At 39.5% G+C, this 18,999-nt stretch overlaps 1 protein-coding gene and 1 long non-coding RNA gene across 32 annotated transcripts in view; one reads left to right on the top strand and one right to left on the bottom strand.

The window, feature by feature from the left end:
* Window positions 1-18,999, top strand: part of ZNF536 (zinc finger protein 536) — a 658,276-nt gene that overhangs the window by 84,121 nt on the left and 555,156 nt on the right. The window lies entirely within an intron of this gene.
* LOC128334255 (uncharacterized) overlaps window positions 1-18,999 on the bottom strand; it is a 35,379-nt gene that overhangs the window by 584 nt on the left and 15,796 nt on the right. Inside the window, exon 5 of the long non-coding RNA XR_008311233.1 lies at window positions 1-667. This exon is cut by the window's left edge and continues 584 nt beyond it. This is a non-coding gene — a long non-coding RNA (uncharacterized LOC128334255). The remainder of the gene's footprint in view (window positions 668-18,999) is intronic.

The raw sequence follows: 18,999 nt of genomic DNA, 5'->3' as shown, positions 1-18,999 counted from the left end.
TGAGGATTCTGCAGCCCTCGAGGACTTTTTTTTTTTTTAAGCACAGCACACTCCTGGAGGCAGAGAAGATTGCTGAAAATCATGTACCCATGCACATGGGCACAGTGGCAGCGGTGAAGTTCTCCACAGCATGGACACATTTTCCTGGTACTTTCTACTGCCTTAATCAGGATATCAGCTAGTTTGTATGAATCTAGTTCAGTCAACTTGAGCTTTAAAACAATTGAATAATCTAAAAACCCTTTAGATGTTTGGATTCAGGATTTAACTTGAAGCTATTATAAGGAGACAATTAAATTCTTGGATCCTAGGTTTTACATTTCTGGTTCATTCTTGTTTCTTAAAATAGCGTAAGTATCCCAGAATATCTTTTTAAAATGTGTGTAACACCAATTAGATCGTCCTGTGCACTTAACATTTCTGTATAAGCCTTTTTCACTTTTCTTTCTTAGTTCTCAGTCCAGTCAGTATGTAATAAAAGAAAACTAAATGCTTGTCCTGAACAGCAGCCTCACAGCTGGTATCCACATTCTCTGATAATAACATTCTTCGAAGATGCACATCTGTAGATGTTAAGCCTTCAGTGGGAATAAAGACATGCATCTTCTCTACAGACTATCCATCTGAATCTCAGAAACTTTGGTGGCTTCTTTTAAGACGTTATGAGCTGAAAAATAGAGAACATCAAGTGGAATCTCTAGCCCCAGGCAAGCACAGCAGATGTTTACAAATAAAACCCCATCGTCCTTTCTTAAGTAGGTGCTGCTTCATAAGATAATCAGGATTTGTATCTGTATTATGCTTGGACATGTACTGCATATATAACCAAGTTGTATTACAGGATCTAAGTATCAGGTATGTTCCTGGGATGGGGGTGTCTAGAGCAGACCTGCTCAATTTAGGGCCCCCAGCTGTTTTTGAACTACAACTCCCTCAATCCCCAGCCATAGTGGCCAATAGCCAGGGATTATGGTAATTGTAGGCCAACATCTGCCGGAGTGCTGAAGTTGAGCATCCCTGGGCTAGAGAGTCATAATGGATTGGGTCTGTTATCTACTTTAATTTGGTAACTTTAACAATTAGTTTATGGATTTATTTTATACAGATATTTGCGGTTCTGCAGAATCTGGTGAAGAGATATGCAGTTCTGTATAACTTTTATTTATTTATTTATTTACTTACTTATCTAAAATATTTCTATACCGCATCTCTGGGTGGTTTACAATTAAAATCATTTACAAAATTAAAAACATTTTAAACCCAGTATTAACATTATTTGAAACTATACATCTAATTAATGCTTTGCTTTTGCTCACTAAATTGAGTAGCACCATATTTTCTCCCATAGTACTTTTACTCCTCATTTTTCTCGGCATTCTGCCTGTTAATATTTAGGTCCAAAAATGCCCAGAATTCCCTGGGTTCTACCAGTGTATCAGAAAATTGTATTTCCGATCTAGGCTGCTTCCTCTGAATCTCACTCCAGCCTAGATTCCTTTTTATCTCATACATGCAGTATACATGTTCTTCTGATGATTTCATATCATCTGTCTCACTAACATCCTTACTGTTTGACTGTGGAAAACTATTTCTCCACTAACCACAAGTGCATCTAATAAAGTTGGCAATACACAAAATGCACCTCACTTTTCTGTATTTGGAAGCTTCAACATGTCTTTCTACTTCCATGCCAATTAGATTTGGGAGCTTCCCAAAACTATGAGGGTAATCCTTTCTGAACATGCAAATATTTTAGGAACATAGGAAGCTGCCTCAGACCATTGGTTTATCTAGCTAGATGAACCAATGTTCAGTATAGACTGGCAGTGGTTCTCCAAAGTCTCAGGCAGGAGTCTCTCAGCCTTACCTGGAGATGTCAGAGAGTGAACCTGGGACCTTCTGCTTGCAACAGATGCTTTACCACTGAGCTATTATCCAATCTCCTAAGGGGCAGATCTTACAGCAGACAGTGCTCACATTTAGTCACTCATCCAAATGCAAACCAGGGTGAATCTTGCAAAGCAAAGTGAACAATTCATGGTTAAGACCAATTCTTCTTCCTTAAGAGATCTTCAAAGCAACTGCTTTAAAAAGTGTTTGTGCCTTGGTGCTTCTAAACATGTTAACAGAAAACAGTTAACACATTTGACTTAGCCCCACTTAACCTTAGGCAGCTCCTATACTTTTTCTTGTCCTTTCTTTTCTTTACACAAAGATTACTGCTTCTTACCTGCACATTTACTTGGCTCAGCATTGTTTAGAGATTTATAATTTGTTTTCTTCCCCTAAGTCTCCTGTGCATTCTTCATGATATAGAGAAGCCAGTTCCATTCTTCTGTTAAACAACCTAAAGTGTTAATTTAATATAAAGACCTTCAAGACCATATCTATTCTATCAAAAGAAAAGGGAAATTTGGACCACAATGTAGGTCAGAGGCCTTTTATAATTTTGTTTAATTAAATAAATTCGAATACAATTTATTTTATCTATCATATTTATATACTGCCTGATATGTGTATCTTTAGGTAATGGACACAATTCAAAACAACAATTATAAAACAGAGTAAAAGTGATTAAAACAATTTCACAGAATTAAAAAATTAAAACAATTTCATGGGATAAAAATAATCAGTTTGAAATTAATTTCAGTTAAAACCTGAGAAAACAGGTGTGTCTTGAAAGTCTTCTAAAGGCAAACAGAGATGCGGATGTTCTTATTTTGAGAGGGAGCATATTCCAAAGCCCCAGGGCAGCCATAGAGAAGGCCTGGTCCTGAGGGTCTATGAAACAAACCCGTGGCAACCATAACCAGACCTATTATCTCAATAGGATAATAGGATATTATCTCAATAGGTGACAGGGTTCATGACAAAGATGGTGCTCTCTTGAATACCCTGGACCCAAGCCATTGAGGAATTTATAGGTAATAACCAGCACTTTGTATTTTGCTTGCAAACATAGCAGCAGCCAGTGCAATTCTTTCAGAACTGGTGTTATATGGTCCATTAAGTTTGTCCCAGAGATCCGTCTATCTGCCTCATTCTGTACCAATTGTAGTTTCCTGACTACATACAAAGGCAGCCCATGTAGAGTGCATTACAGTAGTTGATCCTGGAGATTACCAAAATATGCAGCATTGTTTTAAGGTCATTTACCTCCAGAAATGGGCATAGCTCACATATCAGTTGAAGCTGATAAAAAGCACTCCTAGCCACTACCTCAGTCTGAGAAACCAGAGAGTGTTTTGGATCCAGGAGCACTTCCAAGCTATGTACCTAATCTTTCAGGGGGAGTGTAACTCCATCCATCCATCTATCTATCTATACCTGTCTTCTTTCCTTCCACTATCCCTATAACTGGACTAAATTTGGTCCAAATTGGTTAGGCAGTTGACAAGTTAGCCCACTTGTGCCTCATTCATATGTCTGCCATCTTGGGTCAGGATGGATGACATAATTACAAATGATGCCCTTGAGCCATCCTTATGTGTCCCTACACCTGTAGCAAATATGGTTGAAATCGGTTAGACGGTTCTCAAGTTAGCCCTCTTGCACCTCAAATGTTCACATATCTGCCATCTTCAGTCTTGGTGGATAATATCATTACAAACTACATCACTGAGGTGTTCCTGTATGTCACTCACTACAACTACCGAATTTGGTTCAAATCAGTTAGACGGTCTACAAGTTAGCCCACTTGTGCCTCAAATATTAATGTGTCTGCCGTCTTGAATCGGGGTAGATGACATCACAAACTACGCCACCGAGGCATTTGAAAATGTGAGGTGTAAGTATTATCTGTCCTTCTTTTGCTAACTGGATTCTATTACAAAGCAGGAAAGGAAATAAAAGTGTTGCTTTTTTAAACAGGTAACGGCCCTTCACTAATAATGTTAGAGTTAGCTTTATTTATTCATCATACTGGCTTATTTTTCGATCCACATTAAGAGCTGCATATGCTCTCCAAACTAAACTAAAATATGTGCATATCTGATTTTTGAAAGAAAAAATATATTTAATTGATCTCTTCTTATTCCTTCCCCTCCTCCTCCTTTCTCTCTCTCTCCCCCATCTCCTCACTAATTCCATCATATAGTAAGCTTCCTATTATGAAAGAAATCAGAATTAATTTAAATATAAAATATAAAGAATTAACCTTACAGCAAAACAGATAACAGAAAAAAGAGCAAGTTTTTTCCTCTGTCAAAATGACAGCCCTCCTGCTTTTATTATCATTTGAATAAATGAAGTTTCCAAATTGGCATATTTTTCCCAGAGCTCGAACAAAATGTAATGACTCCACAAAATATAGTTAATTTTTTTCATATATTAAAAAAGAAACCCATTAGACTTGAAAATGGTCTTCATGACCTTAAACTTTTTGAGCTGTGCTTCCATTACATGTTCAGAATTGAAGAGAATATTGATTAAAGAGATCATGAAAATGCTGTTGTTTTTGCTGCCATTATACCTATAGATTATTCAAATACCATGGTCACAATCCAGCAACATGCTCTACAATCATACATCACAGTTTATTGAACCATTTCCCCTCTTCACCTGCCTCCCATAACTGAGCTGAAAACTATTTAAACTCTGAGTTTTTAAAGCAGTCTAGAATACTGTCAGGGGAGTTGCTGAAGCAACCCAATAAACCCAAGTGGGTGACTGAATCTGGTGCATTGCACCTCTGAATCACTTTGAGTGAGTAAGTGAACCATAAGATGTATGGAGACTATTTATTACACACAGAAGTGGGGTACTTGTATCTTCCAACACAATGAATTTATGAGAAATAAACCTACCCAAGGTAATGTTTGTTTGTTTATTAATTCAATTTATACACCACCCCTCTTAAATTGGCTCAGGGCAGTTTATAAATTAAAAAAACCATAATAAACAATTTTTAAAAACCATTTAAACCAGATTAAAATTAAAACTAAAAATCATTAAAAGCCAGGCTAAAAAGATGGTTCTTTTGAGGCTCTCCTGAAGGCCTCCAAGGAAGATAATCCCCATGGAAGATATCCATGAGGAGCGCACTCCACAACCCAGGGGCGACAACTGAGAAGACCCGATCCCTGGTCACTATCAGATGAACTGGTGGCACCCGAAGATGGACTCCTCCTGATGATCTCAGTGAGATTCTCGTAGAGAAAGGTGCTCTCTCAGGCAACTCAGACCTAAGCCATTCAGAGCTTTAAAGGTATTCACCAGATCTTTGTACTGTACTTTGCCCAGAAACGCATCTGCAGCCAGTGCAACTGTTTAAGAACAGGCATAATGTGGTCTTTCAGGGATACCCCAAAGACCAATCTAGCTGTCGCATTTTGAACTAACTGAAGTTTCCAAAATACGTACAAGGGCAGCCACATAGAGCGCATCGCAGTAGTCCAACCTGGAGGTTGTGTTCAGGTCATTCTCCTCAAGCGTTCTTGGCCACAGCCTCAACCTGAGGCATCAGGGTGAGTCCCAGGTCCAAGTGCATTCCCAAGCTACGAGCCTGTTCTTTCTGGGGGAGTGTAACCTTGTCCAGAACAGGAAATCCCATCCCATCTTGCAGATTATGACCCCAAACAAGCACCTCCATCTTGCTTGGATTCAGCTTCAGTTTATTATCCCTCATCTAGCCCATTACTGCCTGTAGGCAGGCATGTAAGAGGCTAATGCAATCGCCTGATATTGATGATGAGGAGAAATAGATTTGGGTGCCATCAGCACCAAATGCCTTGATGACCTCATCCAGAAGTTTCATGTAGATGTTAAAAAGCATTGGTGACAGAATGGAGCCCTGAGAGACTCCATATAGTAGCTCCCAATTTAAAGAGCAATTGTCACCAAGTCCCACCATCTGAAATCTACCCGAGACATGGAAGCAGAACCACTGTAAAACAGCACCTCCTATCCCCAAATTCCTCAGGCGTCCATGGTCAATTAGTATCAAAAGCTGCCGAGAGATCCAAAAGAACCAGCAGAGTCACACTGCCCCTGTCAATTTCCTGACGCAAGTCATCTGTCAAGCCATCCAAGGTCATCTCAGCCCCATAGCCGACCCTAAAGTCAGTTTGAAATGGGTCTACACAATCAGTTTCCTCCAAGACCGCTTGGAGTTGGTTAGCCACCACCCTTAAATCATCTTACCCAACCATGGGAGGTTGGAGACCGTTTCCAGGCCATTAGCTCCTCCTCATAAATATATATTAAATATATGTGAGTGAGTTACCTCTGCCAAAGAGAGAGAAGAAGAAGAAAGCAATGGGTCAAACCAGTTTTGGGCATTGTTCAGTGTTCTGAACTGCAAGTGCATGAGCTGAGGAATTGCTAACTGTAACAGTTACCGAATTCATGTAACCTACCTCCTTATCCATACTTCACACCCTTCCCAGTATGGGGCCATAGCTCAGTGGTAGAGCATCTACTTTTCATGAAGTAGGTGCCCAGTTCAATTCCTGGCATCTCCAGATAGGGCTGGGAGAGACTCCTGCCTGAAACCTTGGAGAAGCCACTGTCAGTCAGTGTAAACAATACTGGTAGATGCATAATCTGACTCAATATAGGGCATCTTCCTATGCTTCAGTATGGACATAAAGCTTGATGTGGCTAGGGATTAAAGTTCATAATGTCTTTTGATGATAAAAGACAATGATAAAAGATAATGTCTTTTGATTTAAATTGACACATCTGTTTCTTGGACTGTTAATGGGGTTTGTGGTTTTCCCTTCTAGTATCTCGTCTCTTGTAAGCTTGTACTATATAAAGATGTCTTCACGGCATTTTTATTCCTGATGGACAGCAGGTTTGTGTCTAACCTGAGAAACTTTTCATAAACCCACAACATATGCATTCCTAATAATGCTAGCCTAAAGAGTTCTTATTTTTTTATTACTACATAGAAATTTAAGTGTTTTGTCTTTGGACAAAATCTCCACTGGGCTGAGTGGCAGAGGGCATGTCACTTGGCAATTTTATTGAATCACAGTAGTGGTATTCCATTGATTCTGTCTCAATGCAATGTTGTATTGCAAGTCTGTAATTTCATGTACTGTCGGAAGGTCAACAGTGAACTGTAGCCTAATGACTGATTCCCCATTCATCATTCTGGGTGCTACACCTCCCACTACATAGAGATAAACATTCTGAATAATACAAAGGTAGACACAATGTATGAGAGAGATGATTGTTGGAACGAAAGATTACAGTATATTGGATGTATTTTTGGAAATTGTAACATCAGAGAAAACAAGACTCTCCCTCCCTGCTGCTTAATTGATTATCTGAGTAACTAGTGTAGTATCAACAGGTAGTCCCAAGCTCTAGAGTAACATCTGGTAAGTTCAGCAGAATCTTCATATTGTAAATGCCATTACATATGCTATATTTCCATTATCTTAAAAAATGCTTTGAAGTTTTGAAATAGGTATAGAATTGCAGTTATAAATGCTTGGATCCCAATAATTTGAATGTTTACCTCAGAATAAAACTATTGAAAGATTAAATGGATTAAAGATTTCTGCCTTAAGTGTGCAGAAAGGAATGCACTTTCTGTGCTTTTAAAGGTTTTTTATTGCTCTGTTGCCATTGTTCGGTGGTGCCTTTGTGGATTTGCATAGCTCATTTCATGCACTAACACCTGTGCATACAAGTGGAAAGCTCTAATACTTGAGTGGACAGCTAGAAGCGCAGGTATACACAAGCAACATTACCTATTCAGCTGTGGAGGTTGGAACAAGGTCCCATTTGGCAAGATCCACAAAATGCTTGTGGAGGTGTACTTCCCCCTAAAAATATCTGAGAAGAATAATTGAAGAGAGAGGTGGCCCCTGAGCTTTTCCATGCACCCACTTGCTCCCATGCATGCCTGTGCACACACGCAAGCAAGCCAGGGCATCACTTAGACAGAACGATCAGCTACCTTTCTCAGCTATTTCTAAGTCAGGGGAGGGGACCAATCTCTGCAGCCCTGTTTTCTCTCTGATGGGCTTCCCTTAGCTCTTTTTATATCTGTTCCCGCAAACTCAGTTCATCCAGGGTCCTAGTGTCTGTCAAATGTTGCTCCAGTCTTCCTCTCACTTATATTGTCATGTGATAGGTGCCATAGACTTGCTCGAATTGCAAATCAGTGCTTTGGGGTGACTGTCCAAAAGTGTTATGTCACAGATCATGAGATTAACTTGCTGTGGGACTACTTCAGAGTCAGTGGATTGCTTATGGATTCATCTCAAGGGCTCATGTTACAAGTCCAGTTTACATTACCTTTTTGAACACCCAGCCTTACTTTGTTCACATGCAGAAGTTAGAATTCTGCTATAAGTTGTCAATAGATAATAATTTTAGTTTTTACCACATAGGGCTTAATAGCATTTTTATTTTGCATTTATAAAATGCTCCTTAATAGCATCTATGAAGTGGTAACAGTGGAGTGCTGTATAGTGCCAATGTATATTAAGATTAGTATGATTGCATATTGCTTTTTTGATGTAAAGTATGCAAATTAACCTAGAAATCTGCAGGACTTCACATATCTTAATAAGAATTTAATACAAATAGGTCCAGGTCAAAGAATTAGATGTGTAGTTTAGGTATATACATTATTTTGCACAGAAGTCTAAATACTAGACCTGGATAAATTGCATTCCAATATTCGGGTTACACTTAAATCTTGGATGTACTGCCATGACAATACTACCAGTTTATATACAACTGTACAATATCACATGGTAAGTGTACAAGTTGTGTGTCAGGACACATAGGCTTTGTCTCTAAAGGCATGTGATTAGCATTGTGATTTTGCAGGTTCACCTACAGTTTCAATTTTATTTTTTACTTAATTCAGAGCATTGGTGCATTGCCTCATTCATGGGTCCTTTGGGACACATTTCTGGAAATACATAGCATACTTTCCCATGAGATTTTTTTGGTAGTCTAGATAGAGTGATGCTGTTTTCTCTGACTCTGTTTCATCTTTATAGCCACTGAAGCTCTCAGGTTGTCCATATATGAAAACACATGTGGCAGTTACCAGTTGAAGAAAACAAAAGTCACCTATAACAAGTTATCTGAGCATGGTTGTATGAGGGTATTTCTATACTGCCTAGAAATGTCTATATCAGGAGGTATAGAATATGATAATAAATAAATAAATGGTATGTTGTTTACCCCAAGTCACTTCATTTGTCCCTAGTTGTTTGCCAAATGGCTCAACTTGAGCTTAGGAGGCTTATGTCTATTATGTACTGTAAACTCTAGGCTTCATGGATGCTATAAGGTGCAAAGTTATGTCTGCAGGACTGCAGAGAGAGAACCCGAGGCCCAGGGCAAAACCTAGTCTTGGGACCTTCCTGTTGCACCTACTTCCAAGTACTAGCAATAGATAACAATTGACGACTCTCAGCCTTGTGGGGTCCTGGGTCCTCCCCTCTCAGAGCCCTGAAATAGTTGTGTTACTTGTGTTATATTTTTAGTACAGATTTGCAGCTGACAGAGTTGTGGGCTAGGACACTGGGCTGGCTGACTTGAATAAGGCTGTTCTCATCATCTTGTATGCTAGAGTTTTAAATTTGAAAAGGCAAGTCAAAATATACAACCCAAAAGGACTTTTAAAGAGAAATGCTGATAAAAAAACTTGGCTGTGATGGCTTCACCAGACGCTGCATTCATAATGCATATGTTGGAAGCCAAACATGCCAATGAAAGACCCAAGAATGCTTTGGTACTCTTACTTTGGTTAAATTTTAAATAAGGATAAAACCAGCAACTGAGTGAAATATAAGTGTTGCTTCCCTCAGCTTCCTACCCAGGTTTTACTCTCTCCAGGTTACATGCAAAGCCCAGTTTCTCATTCTGTAATAATGAATCATAGTAACATTTAAAAAATTAAGCACAGTAAAAGAGTAGTTAATGTTGTAACATGCTGACAATTTAACCTGGCCAATATTTTTATTGCCTTGTACAATAAACCTAACAGAGCACAACTTGCTTTTTGACTGGTGGAAAATCGGTTATGAACCGCCAGGGAATGACCAATTTTTCAAACGCAGCAATTCAGTCACAATATAGCCACTAATACTCCCCCCCCCGTTCACTATTGCTGTTATAATCTTTTGAGGATATTTTATCACAGCAATAACCTCCTCAAAATCAGTCTTTACTGCAGTTAATGACTGGACAGCTGGAGCATTAACAGGCCTTGGCTATGCTGCTAGCCATTAACTAACAAACCAGTTGTTATCTGCAGGTAACAACCAATTTCTTGTGGAATTTTCTTGATAAAGTGCCTCACCGGATGAAAGTTTTCCCCCTCCCCTCCTTCTTTTACTTCAGCTGAGTTTAGCGGATGCAAGAAAATATAAGCAGTACTCCACAAAGAAACAGCTGTAGGAGTAGAGGAGTAAAAGGGGATAAATTAAGAATGAAATCCATAAAATAGATTTTGATTGTTTGCTCCTGCCAATTTTTTTTGGTAACATTAATAAAAGATTGCCTTGCTCTTGTCTTGATTATTATTCAGCTGCAGTGGAATGTACCAACTCCAAGAATAGATGCAAGCCTTTTACACACTATATTCTAGCTCTAGAATAACTGCTCTTTATACTATTGATGTTGTTGTGTGTGAACACAATAGCCTGAAACATTTGGCCTTGGGTACATGTTTCTGCATCCTAAAAGGATGCTTTGACAGGTGTTTTGACATATATGCACTTAAGACGTTTTTGTGGGTAAAAGAACATAGGGCACACATATGTGGGTAAGACAAACTTGTAAGATGTGAAGGTATTTTCAAAGTTCCTCATGCATTCCTGATAATGACCACAGTGCAAATAGCCACACAACAAGCAAGGTTTTGGATGTTTCTTTCTCAAACAGTTTTCTCTGTTAAAGCTGCACAAGTGATTCATTGCAATTGCAAATGTAGGGATGTGACCTAAAAGTCTGAAGTTCCAAGAAATTGGTCAAAAGTCCAACTCAAAATATGCATTCTGTTTGCACTAATGTTACCTCTCTCTAGATTGTGAATCATATCTAAATAAGCCTTTAGAGATTTCAGCTCCCTAAAGCAGTTCTCCAAAGATGTCTAGTGGGTTTCAGGAGATGCAGATAGGAGTAAGCGTGTAATACAATTTGGTTCAGGGATTTATTTGTTTTTTAGGGGGGGGGTTTCCATTGTCTCTTGTTTCGAGCGCATTGGGCCTTGTGTCAATTGTTCTGAGCTGAATTTAGAGTGTCCCTATTAATTTCAGAACTTTTCATTCATTTTAATAGTTTTGAAATACATTTTTGTCTCAAATATGCTAAGATGCAGCATTATCCTGGGGCAGTACGAGTATCCAAGGTGGTGCCCATCAACAGGTGGCTAAACACCACAGCTCCTGCCACTGCTGTCACAGGCAGCAGTGGAAACAGTGAAAGTAAGGGCTTTTGGTGTGTGTGTGTGTTTGTTTTTATATATATATATATATATATATATATATATATATATATATATATATATATATAAAAACACCTATTCCTCTTCCTTATCATCCTGAATAGACATATTGGAAAGGAGGCCTTGGGCAGTTAAGCAAACACTCCTGAGGTTAAGAACATAAGAACAGCCCTGCTGGATCAGACCCAAGGCCTATCTAGTTCAGCATCATGTATCACACATTGGCCCACCAGATGCCTCAGGGAAGCCCACAGGCAAGAAGTGAGGGCATGCTCACTCTCCTGCTGTTGCTCCCCTGCAACTGGTATTTACCGGCATCTTGCCTCTGAGCCTGGAGGCCGCCTATAGCCAACAGTCTAGTAGCCATTGATAGACCTGTCCTCCATGAATTTCTCTAAGCCCCCTTTAAAGCCATCCAAGGTAGTGGCCATTACCACATCCTATGGCAGAAAATTCCATAGGTTAATTATGCACTGTGTGAAAAAGTATTTCCTTTTGTTGGTACTGAATTTCCCGACTTTCAGTTTCATGAGATGACCCCTGGTTCTACTGTTGTGAAAGAGAATGAACAGTTTTCTCTCTCTCCACTCTTTCTACACCATGCACAATTTTATATACCTCTATCATGTCTTCCCACAGTTGCTTCTTTTCCACACTAAAGAGCCCCAGATGCTGTAGCTTTGCCTCATAAGGAAGGTGTGCCAGGCCCCTGATCATCTTGGTCGCCCTCTTCTACACCTTTTCCAGTTCTAAAGGTTCTGGATGTTATCCCTGACCCAACACCCCTGGATGATTTTGAAGAGCCTGAAGTCGGGCTTGGGATGTTCCTCAAAGAGTGTAATCACTGCTGTCTTGTGATCTGTGCCAGAGGCTCCTCTTCTTCCTCAGAGGAAGCTTCTTCAGGGTCCTGGCACATGTTTATATCAGACTCTTGCAACAATCTGGAAGTCAGAAGGATATTGCACAAACAAACAGAGGTAGTAAAGCGTTTTTGTATTATCACTTTGAACATTTCCCTGTGACTGGGAGGAGGGAACACCTGAATGCCAAAGACGAATATATTGGGGAGAATGTGCAAAGTCTTCTCCTTGGCATGTAATTGCCTTTTGGAGAAGCATTAATTCCACACCGCACACCATTGTTCCCTTTCCTGAGATCCTTCCATGATTTCCTTTTTGAAAATAGAGAAGTAGGATGAAGAAAACTTCCCTACATTTTAAAATCTTTTGGGAGTCATGACCATGAAGTTATGGACTTGGAGGCTGGAAAAAGAAAAGAAAAACTAACACAAGAGATGCCCAGAAGGCTAAAATAAAGAGTTCTGAGCAAGAACAGGTCAATTTCTAAATTACTTCCTCCTGCAATCAGGTTAATTGGAGAAGCTGGCTACAGATTTTTCTCTGGTATGTAAGATTTAATATTGTGCAAATTAAAGGACAAAGCAGTCCATCTATTTGAATTTAGCAAAATGTTACAAAAATTAACTTTCATGCAGAAATATAAACCTCTGGTTGATATTTTGCTGAAGATTTCACTTATTGTTTGGTTTGAAAATACACCACTGTCCACCTAAACCCTTTTGAGTTTTTACAATTTGATCCTGCTAATTGTAAACATCTGAACTGATTAAATGATTTTTAAAATCATTCCTGATATGTCTAATCCTTTAATCTCTTACAAAATTATAAAGAAAACTCTCCTAAATATTTCTGATTTTTTTGCCCAATAGTTCTTAATTCCACCTCCCACCCCCCAAGTACAAAAATAGATTCATATTGGCATGTTCTCTGCATATCCGTTTGGAATTATTACAGAATTAGTGTTAAAAAGGGTGTCTAAGGACATGCAAACCAGCTCATACATTGCTAAAAGATTGATTTTTAATGGTTTTTTTTATTGATTCTGCGCTTTGTAAGCTTGATTCTCTTAGGTTGTGTCACACACAAACTTCACAGATTTGTAAAGCATTATGCTTTTGAAGGCATCCTGTCCCCCCCCCCCCAGCTTATGATGTTCTCAACCTCCCTCCCACCCCCGTTTCTGGTGTGTTTATCAGATCTGTAAGCAGATATGCCCCATTCATTGTTACTGTTGTTTTTAAAAGGTCATTGGGAAATTGACAGTGTTCAAATCCTATTTGTCTAGCTATGAATGCACAAGTGCTTTTCTCTTAAAGATCTTTCCATCAAAAGCTTGTTTAATCACTAACAGAAAGCTTTGACAGGAAACCCAGGACCAGAAAAGGTTTTTTAAACTCCCACCCCCAAACCTTGTACCTTTACTGTTTCCCCATTCAGATTCAAAACCTCACAAAAACAGTTATCAGCTGCCATAATCTCAAACAGGCCTTCATAATTAATGTTTAATAGGTAATATTCTTCTTGGAATCTTCTGGGCATTTGGGGTGCCTCAAGTTCTTATATACAGTAAAACAAAAATAGCTGTTTACCATTAGCATGTGGTGCAGAGTGTTTTAAGCGTGTAGGCACAGAAGGTTTAAATCCAGAGCCAAATTGGTAGAGTTCCAGATTAAAGGAAAAGGGTAATAATCAGCGAATCACTTGGGATGCAAAACAGGTAAGAAAAAATATTCTAAACCAGGCTAAAATAAAACTTTGTTTTACAGTGACAGAAATGGAGAAGGCATGCCTTAGTTATCCAGTTTCCAAATATCCCTTTTCAAGCCATTTCAAAATGGCTGGAGCCATGTGGTTGCCATGACATCTCTAGGTTGGAGTTTAGCCTGAAAAGTTGTGTCTTCTCTGTGGAAATCGGGACTAAAACTCTAGCCTTGCCACTTTTTAAAACTTAACCATCAGGATTGGACAAAATGGTGTTCCATAGGATTGCCTGCCTGCTGTCTACTTTCTAAAATGGAGAGATATACATATGTAGGACCGGGCTCTGCTATTCGGAGCTCAGGTGGAGGCAGTGACCAGGGGTGCCTTTGCACAGTTTTGACTAGTGCACCAGCTGTGTCTCTTCTCAAGAAGACATCTGGCCACAGTTACCCATGGCTTAGTTATGTCATGGCTGGATTATTGTAACGTGGGCGCTCTACATGGGGCTGCCCTTGAAGAATATTCAAAAATTGCAGCTAGTGCAAAATAAGGCAGCTAGGATTGTACCAGAGATCATATTCCATCCATTTTGAAAGATCTACATTGGCTGCCAATTTGTTTCCAGGTCCAGTTCAAGGTGCTGGTTTTTACCTTTAAAGCCGTTAATGGTTTGGGAATGGATACCTAAGGAACCCCCTGCTCCCAAGGATTTCTGTCCATTTGACAAGGTCATCAGAGTGAGCTCTGCTTTGTGTGCCAACAATGAGGGAGGCTCGGCTGTTGTACATGTAGGACAGGGCCTTTTCAGTTATTGCCCCCAGACTTTGGAATGCTCTCCTGGTGGACATCTGCTCCTCAGTCTCCATCACAGTTTTTGGAAAGCAATTGAAATCATGGCTTTTTACCCAGGCTTTTATATGAGTGTTATTTTTGTTGCTGCTGCTCTGTATTTTATGGCCCTACTGTGAATGTTTTTAAAACTTGTAATTAGATTTGTATTTTTATATCCCAATTTAATATTTTTATTGTGTAACTGTTTTATAGTCTAATATTGTGTTAAAAGTTTTGTAAACTGCCTTGAGATTGTTTTAATGAAAGGCAGTATAAAAATTTAACAATAAATAAATAAATGTCAAACTGACTAGATCTTAGCCATCATAGCATTGTAGCCCTGAATCATCACAATGGAAAAGATCCAGATTGTTTAGTCAGGACTAAGCACCATTGAAATCCATGAGACTAGTTAAATATGACTGTTTCAAGTCCCATTAATTTCAATGGGACTTAATCTGGATGCTGTCCAATATGCTACATATAATTCTTAAAACAAATTTTGTTGGAACTCAAGTCCAACTGAAGATCTTGCCCTTTGACCTGGGAGCTCTTTTATTTGAGCTCAGGTATATTTTTGTGGCTGTTTGTGATTAATCTGTGTTGAGGAAAAGACATCTTTGTAAATGGCACGTGAGCGCACACTGGCTGTTCCTTAAGACAAAAATAGTGCAGAATGATGTGAAGTAAGGAAGATCCCCAATTCAGACATTTTGAAGATGTAGGGAAATTTGGACTGTGAGTCAAGTGCAAGCTATCTCCACACTTCCCCCAACCCTCCAGACTAGTCTTTGATTGTAATAAAGGATTTGATTTGATTTGATTTGATCTCCTGCAGGAGATCTTTTGGCAACAAACAGTCAATACACCATGGGTTGGCAGTGGGGATATTTCTCCAGATGCTTCTTTCACTAACTGTGGTTCTCTTATCTTTAGGTTAGTCGGTGCAGTGGGCCCTTTCCAAAATAATCTTTCAAGGCTGCACGTCCCCTTTCTCTTTTGATGGACCTTGCCCCTAACTAGTGTTCCTGGAAAGGGGCCAAAAGTAGGTTGGCTACCATCACACAAATACTGCATTCAGATATATTACACTACTATCATTCTTATCATTGCTTGCAATAGTATCCAAAAAAGATAAAAGTAAATTTTGGGCATATCCTACAAATAGTGTCAGAAGACTCCAAAGGCATATGGAGCGTGATACAGAGGTTGTTGAGAAAAGCTTCACTGTTAATAAGAACAGCCCTGCTGGATCAGGCCCAAGGCTTATCTAGTCCAGCATCCTGTTTCCCACAGTGGTCCACCAGATGCCTCTGGGAAGTCCACAGGCAAGAACTGAGAGCATGTCCTCTTTCCTGCTGCTGCTCCACTGCTACAGTTATTTAGAGGCATCTTGCCTGTGAGGCTGGTGGTGGCCTATACCCCTCAGACTAGTAGCCATTGATAGACCTGTCCTCCATGAATTTATCTAAACCCTAAGTAATCCAGGCTGGCTGTCAGTTTCATAGGTTAATTATGCATTGTGTGTGGAAAGTACTTCTTTTTGTTAGTCCTAAATGTCTTGGCAATCACTTTCATGGGATGACCTCTGGTTCTAGTGTTATGCGAGAGGGATAAAAATTTATCTCACTTTCCCCACATCATGCATAATTTTATAGACCTCTATCATGTTGCCCCTCAGTTATCTTTTTTTCTAAACTAAAAACCCCCAGGTTTTGTAGCCTTACCTCTTAAGGAAGGTGATCTAGGCTCCTGACCATCTCAGTTGTGCTCAGCAATGCGGAGGAGAGTTGTTCTTGAGGTAGCAAGCATGACTAGTCCTCTATGCTAAGCAGGGTCTGCCCTGGTTGTATTTGTTTGGGAGACTACATGTGTGAGCACTGTAAGATATTCCCCTCAGGGGATGGGGCCACTTTGGGAAGAGCACCTGCATGCTTGCATGCAGAAGGTTCCAAGTTCCTTCCCTGCCAGCATCTCCAAGATAGGGCTGAGAGAGACTCCTGCCTGCATTGCAACCTTGGAGAAGCTGCCAGTCTGTATAGACAATACTGAATTAGATGAACCAATGGTCTGACCCAGTATACGGCAGCTTCCTATGTTCCTATATCCTGGCGCCTGAACCTCTGCCTGGGAGGATTGTCTGGGCGTGTGATGCACACATATCCATCAAAAGAGCAGTGGTTGTCTGTGGGGAAGGTAATTTATTTATTTATTTATTTATTTATTTATTTATTTATTTATTCAATTTCTATACCGCCCTTCCAAAAAGGGCTCAGGGCAGTTTACACAGAGAAACAAACAAACAAACAAACAAACAAACAAACAAGATGGCTCCCTGTCCACAAAGGGCTCACAACCTAAAAAGAAACATGAGATAGACACCAGCAACAGTCACTGGAGGAACTGTGTTGGGGGTGAACAGGGCCAATTACTCTTCCCCTGCTAAATCAAGATAATCACCACATTAACAGGTGCCTCTTTGCCAAGTTAGCAGGGGATTTTAAGCAGCCTTCCCTGCCACCTGCCCGGTAGCTCTCTCACTCAATCATGAGAATGGGCTCACTTTCTCCTTGCATTTCTTTTGCTAGAGTTTGTGTTCCTTTCGATTCTCTTCATTTGGGCAGGTCTTTCAATTTCTGAAGGAATTCTTCTTCCCCTTTATAGCTTCCTTCATTTTACTTGTTAGCCATGCTAGCATCCTTCTGGAGTTGGTGGTACCTTTCCTCCTTTTTGGTATACATTCTAACTGGGCTTCTATTGTGATCTTGCATTTTGGTGTTCCCTCTAACAGGGATTACCAGATGCTGTTCACTACAACTCCCAGCATCTCCTGCTGCAGTGGCCTTTGGCTGGGCATTATGGGAGTTGTAGTCAACATCTGGGAATTCCTCTTCGAGGGAACACTAGAAGTGACTCTCTTGATTTTCCCTTTCAGTTTTCTTTTCAACAAACTCTGCATTTTAGAGAAATGTCCTCTTCTAAAACTCAAAGCATTTGTGTTAGACTTCCTTGGCAATTCTCTGTTCGCATGTATGCTGAATTTTATCACACTATGGCCACTGTTCCCTAAAGGTTTCACAACACTGACATCTCTCAGACTGCTAGGAGAGGCTGGTTGCATCAAATCTTTTTTTCTGTTTGTATCAAGGTCTTTCAGACATAATTTGGCTACAGGTTTTTCCTCTGCTGCACTCCCACCCCTATTGGAGTGGGGAAAATAGCAAGTATCATGGCAGGGACCATAATGGTCTGCAACAACTATTAGACACAAGCCCTATTTAGACATTTTGTACATGTATACAGGTGTCTGTATAAATATACATGTTTTTTGTATGAATTACTGTGCATCTGTTCATTTTAAAACTGAGCCTGGGTACAGATTCGCTTAAATAAATGCAGATCTGTACATGCGTACACTGTACACAAATTGTACGTGTGTTGAATAAAATGTGTTAATAAGGCTATAACTGCAGGTAAAACTAGAAGGATTTGCTATGGGAAACATGGACTTTATAAAGGTAATAACAGATTTAATTAATGTTCCCTTATCTCCCTCAGAATTGGGAAGAACTGAGAAAAGTCATCTATCTATCTATCTATCTATCTATCATATTTTTACACCGCCCAAAACCTACGGCTCTGGGCGGTTTACAACAAGATTAAAAGTTAAACATTAATTAAAAACAAAAACAAAAAATGTAAAAGCAAGAAATTTAAAACACATTTTAAAATTTTAAAACAGTATTCTAAAAACAACATTAAAACAATCAAAACAATATCAGTTAAAAGTCTGGGTGAAGAAATGCATCTTTAGAGACTTTTAAAAAGATGTCAGAGATGGGGAGGCTCTTATTTCACTAGGGCGCGCATTCCAAAGCCTTGGGGCAGCAACAAAGGCCCATCCCTGAGTAGCCACCAGAGGAGCTGGTGGCAAATGCAGACAGACTTCTCCTTATGATCTCAATGAGTGATGGGGTTCATAACGAAGAAGATGTTCTCTTAAAAAACATATGCATATTGCATATTGCATTCAATTAAAGTCCTTTCTAGGTACAACAGAAAATTGTAACTGAAAATTTTACAGTGTTCTGGATGGAAAACAAATCTTGTTACAAAATATTAATCTTTAGGATGATGGGACTATATATGTTTTTCACTGAACCAGTGGCTCACATTACAGAT

This window comes from Hemicordylus capensis, chromosome 9 (genome assembly GCF_027244095.1).
Source record: "Hemicordylus capensis ecotype Gifberg chromosome 9, rHemCap1.1.pri, whole genome shotgun sequence".
NCBI classification, from domain to species: domain Eukaryota; kingdom Metazoa; phylum Chordata; class Lepidosauria; order Squamata; family Cordylidae; genus Hemicordylus; species Hemicordylus capensis.
The sequence above is the reverse complement of the archived record's forward strand: the minus strand, read 5'-3'. Positions and strand labels throughout refer to the sequence as shown.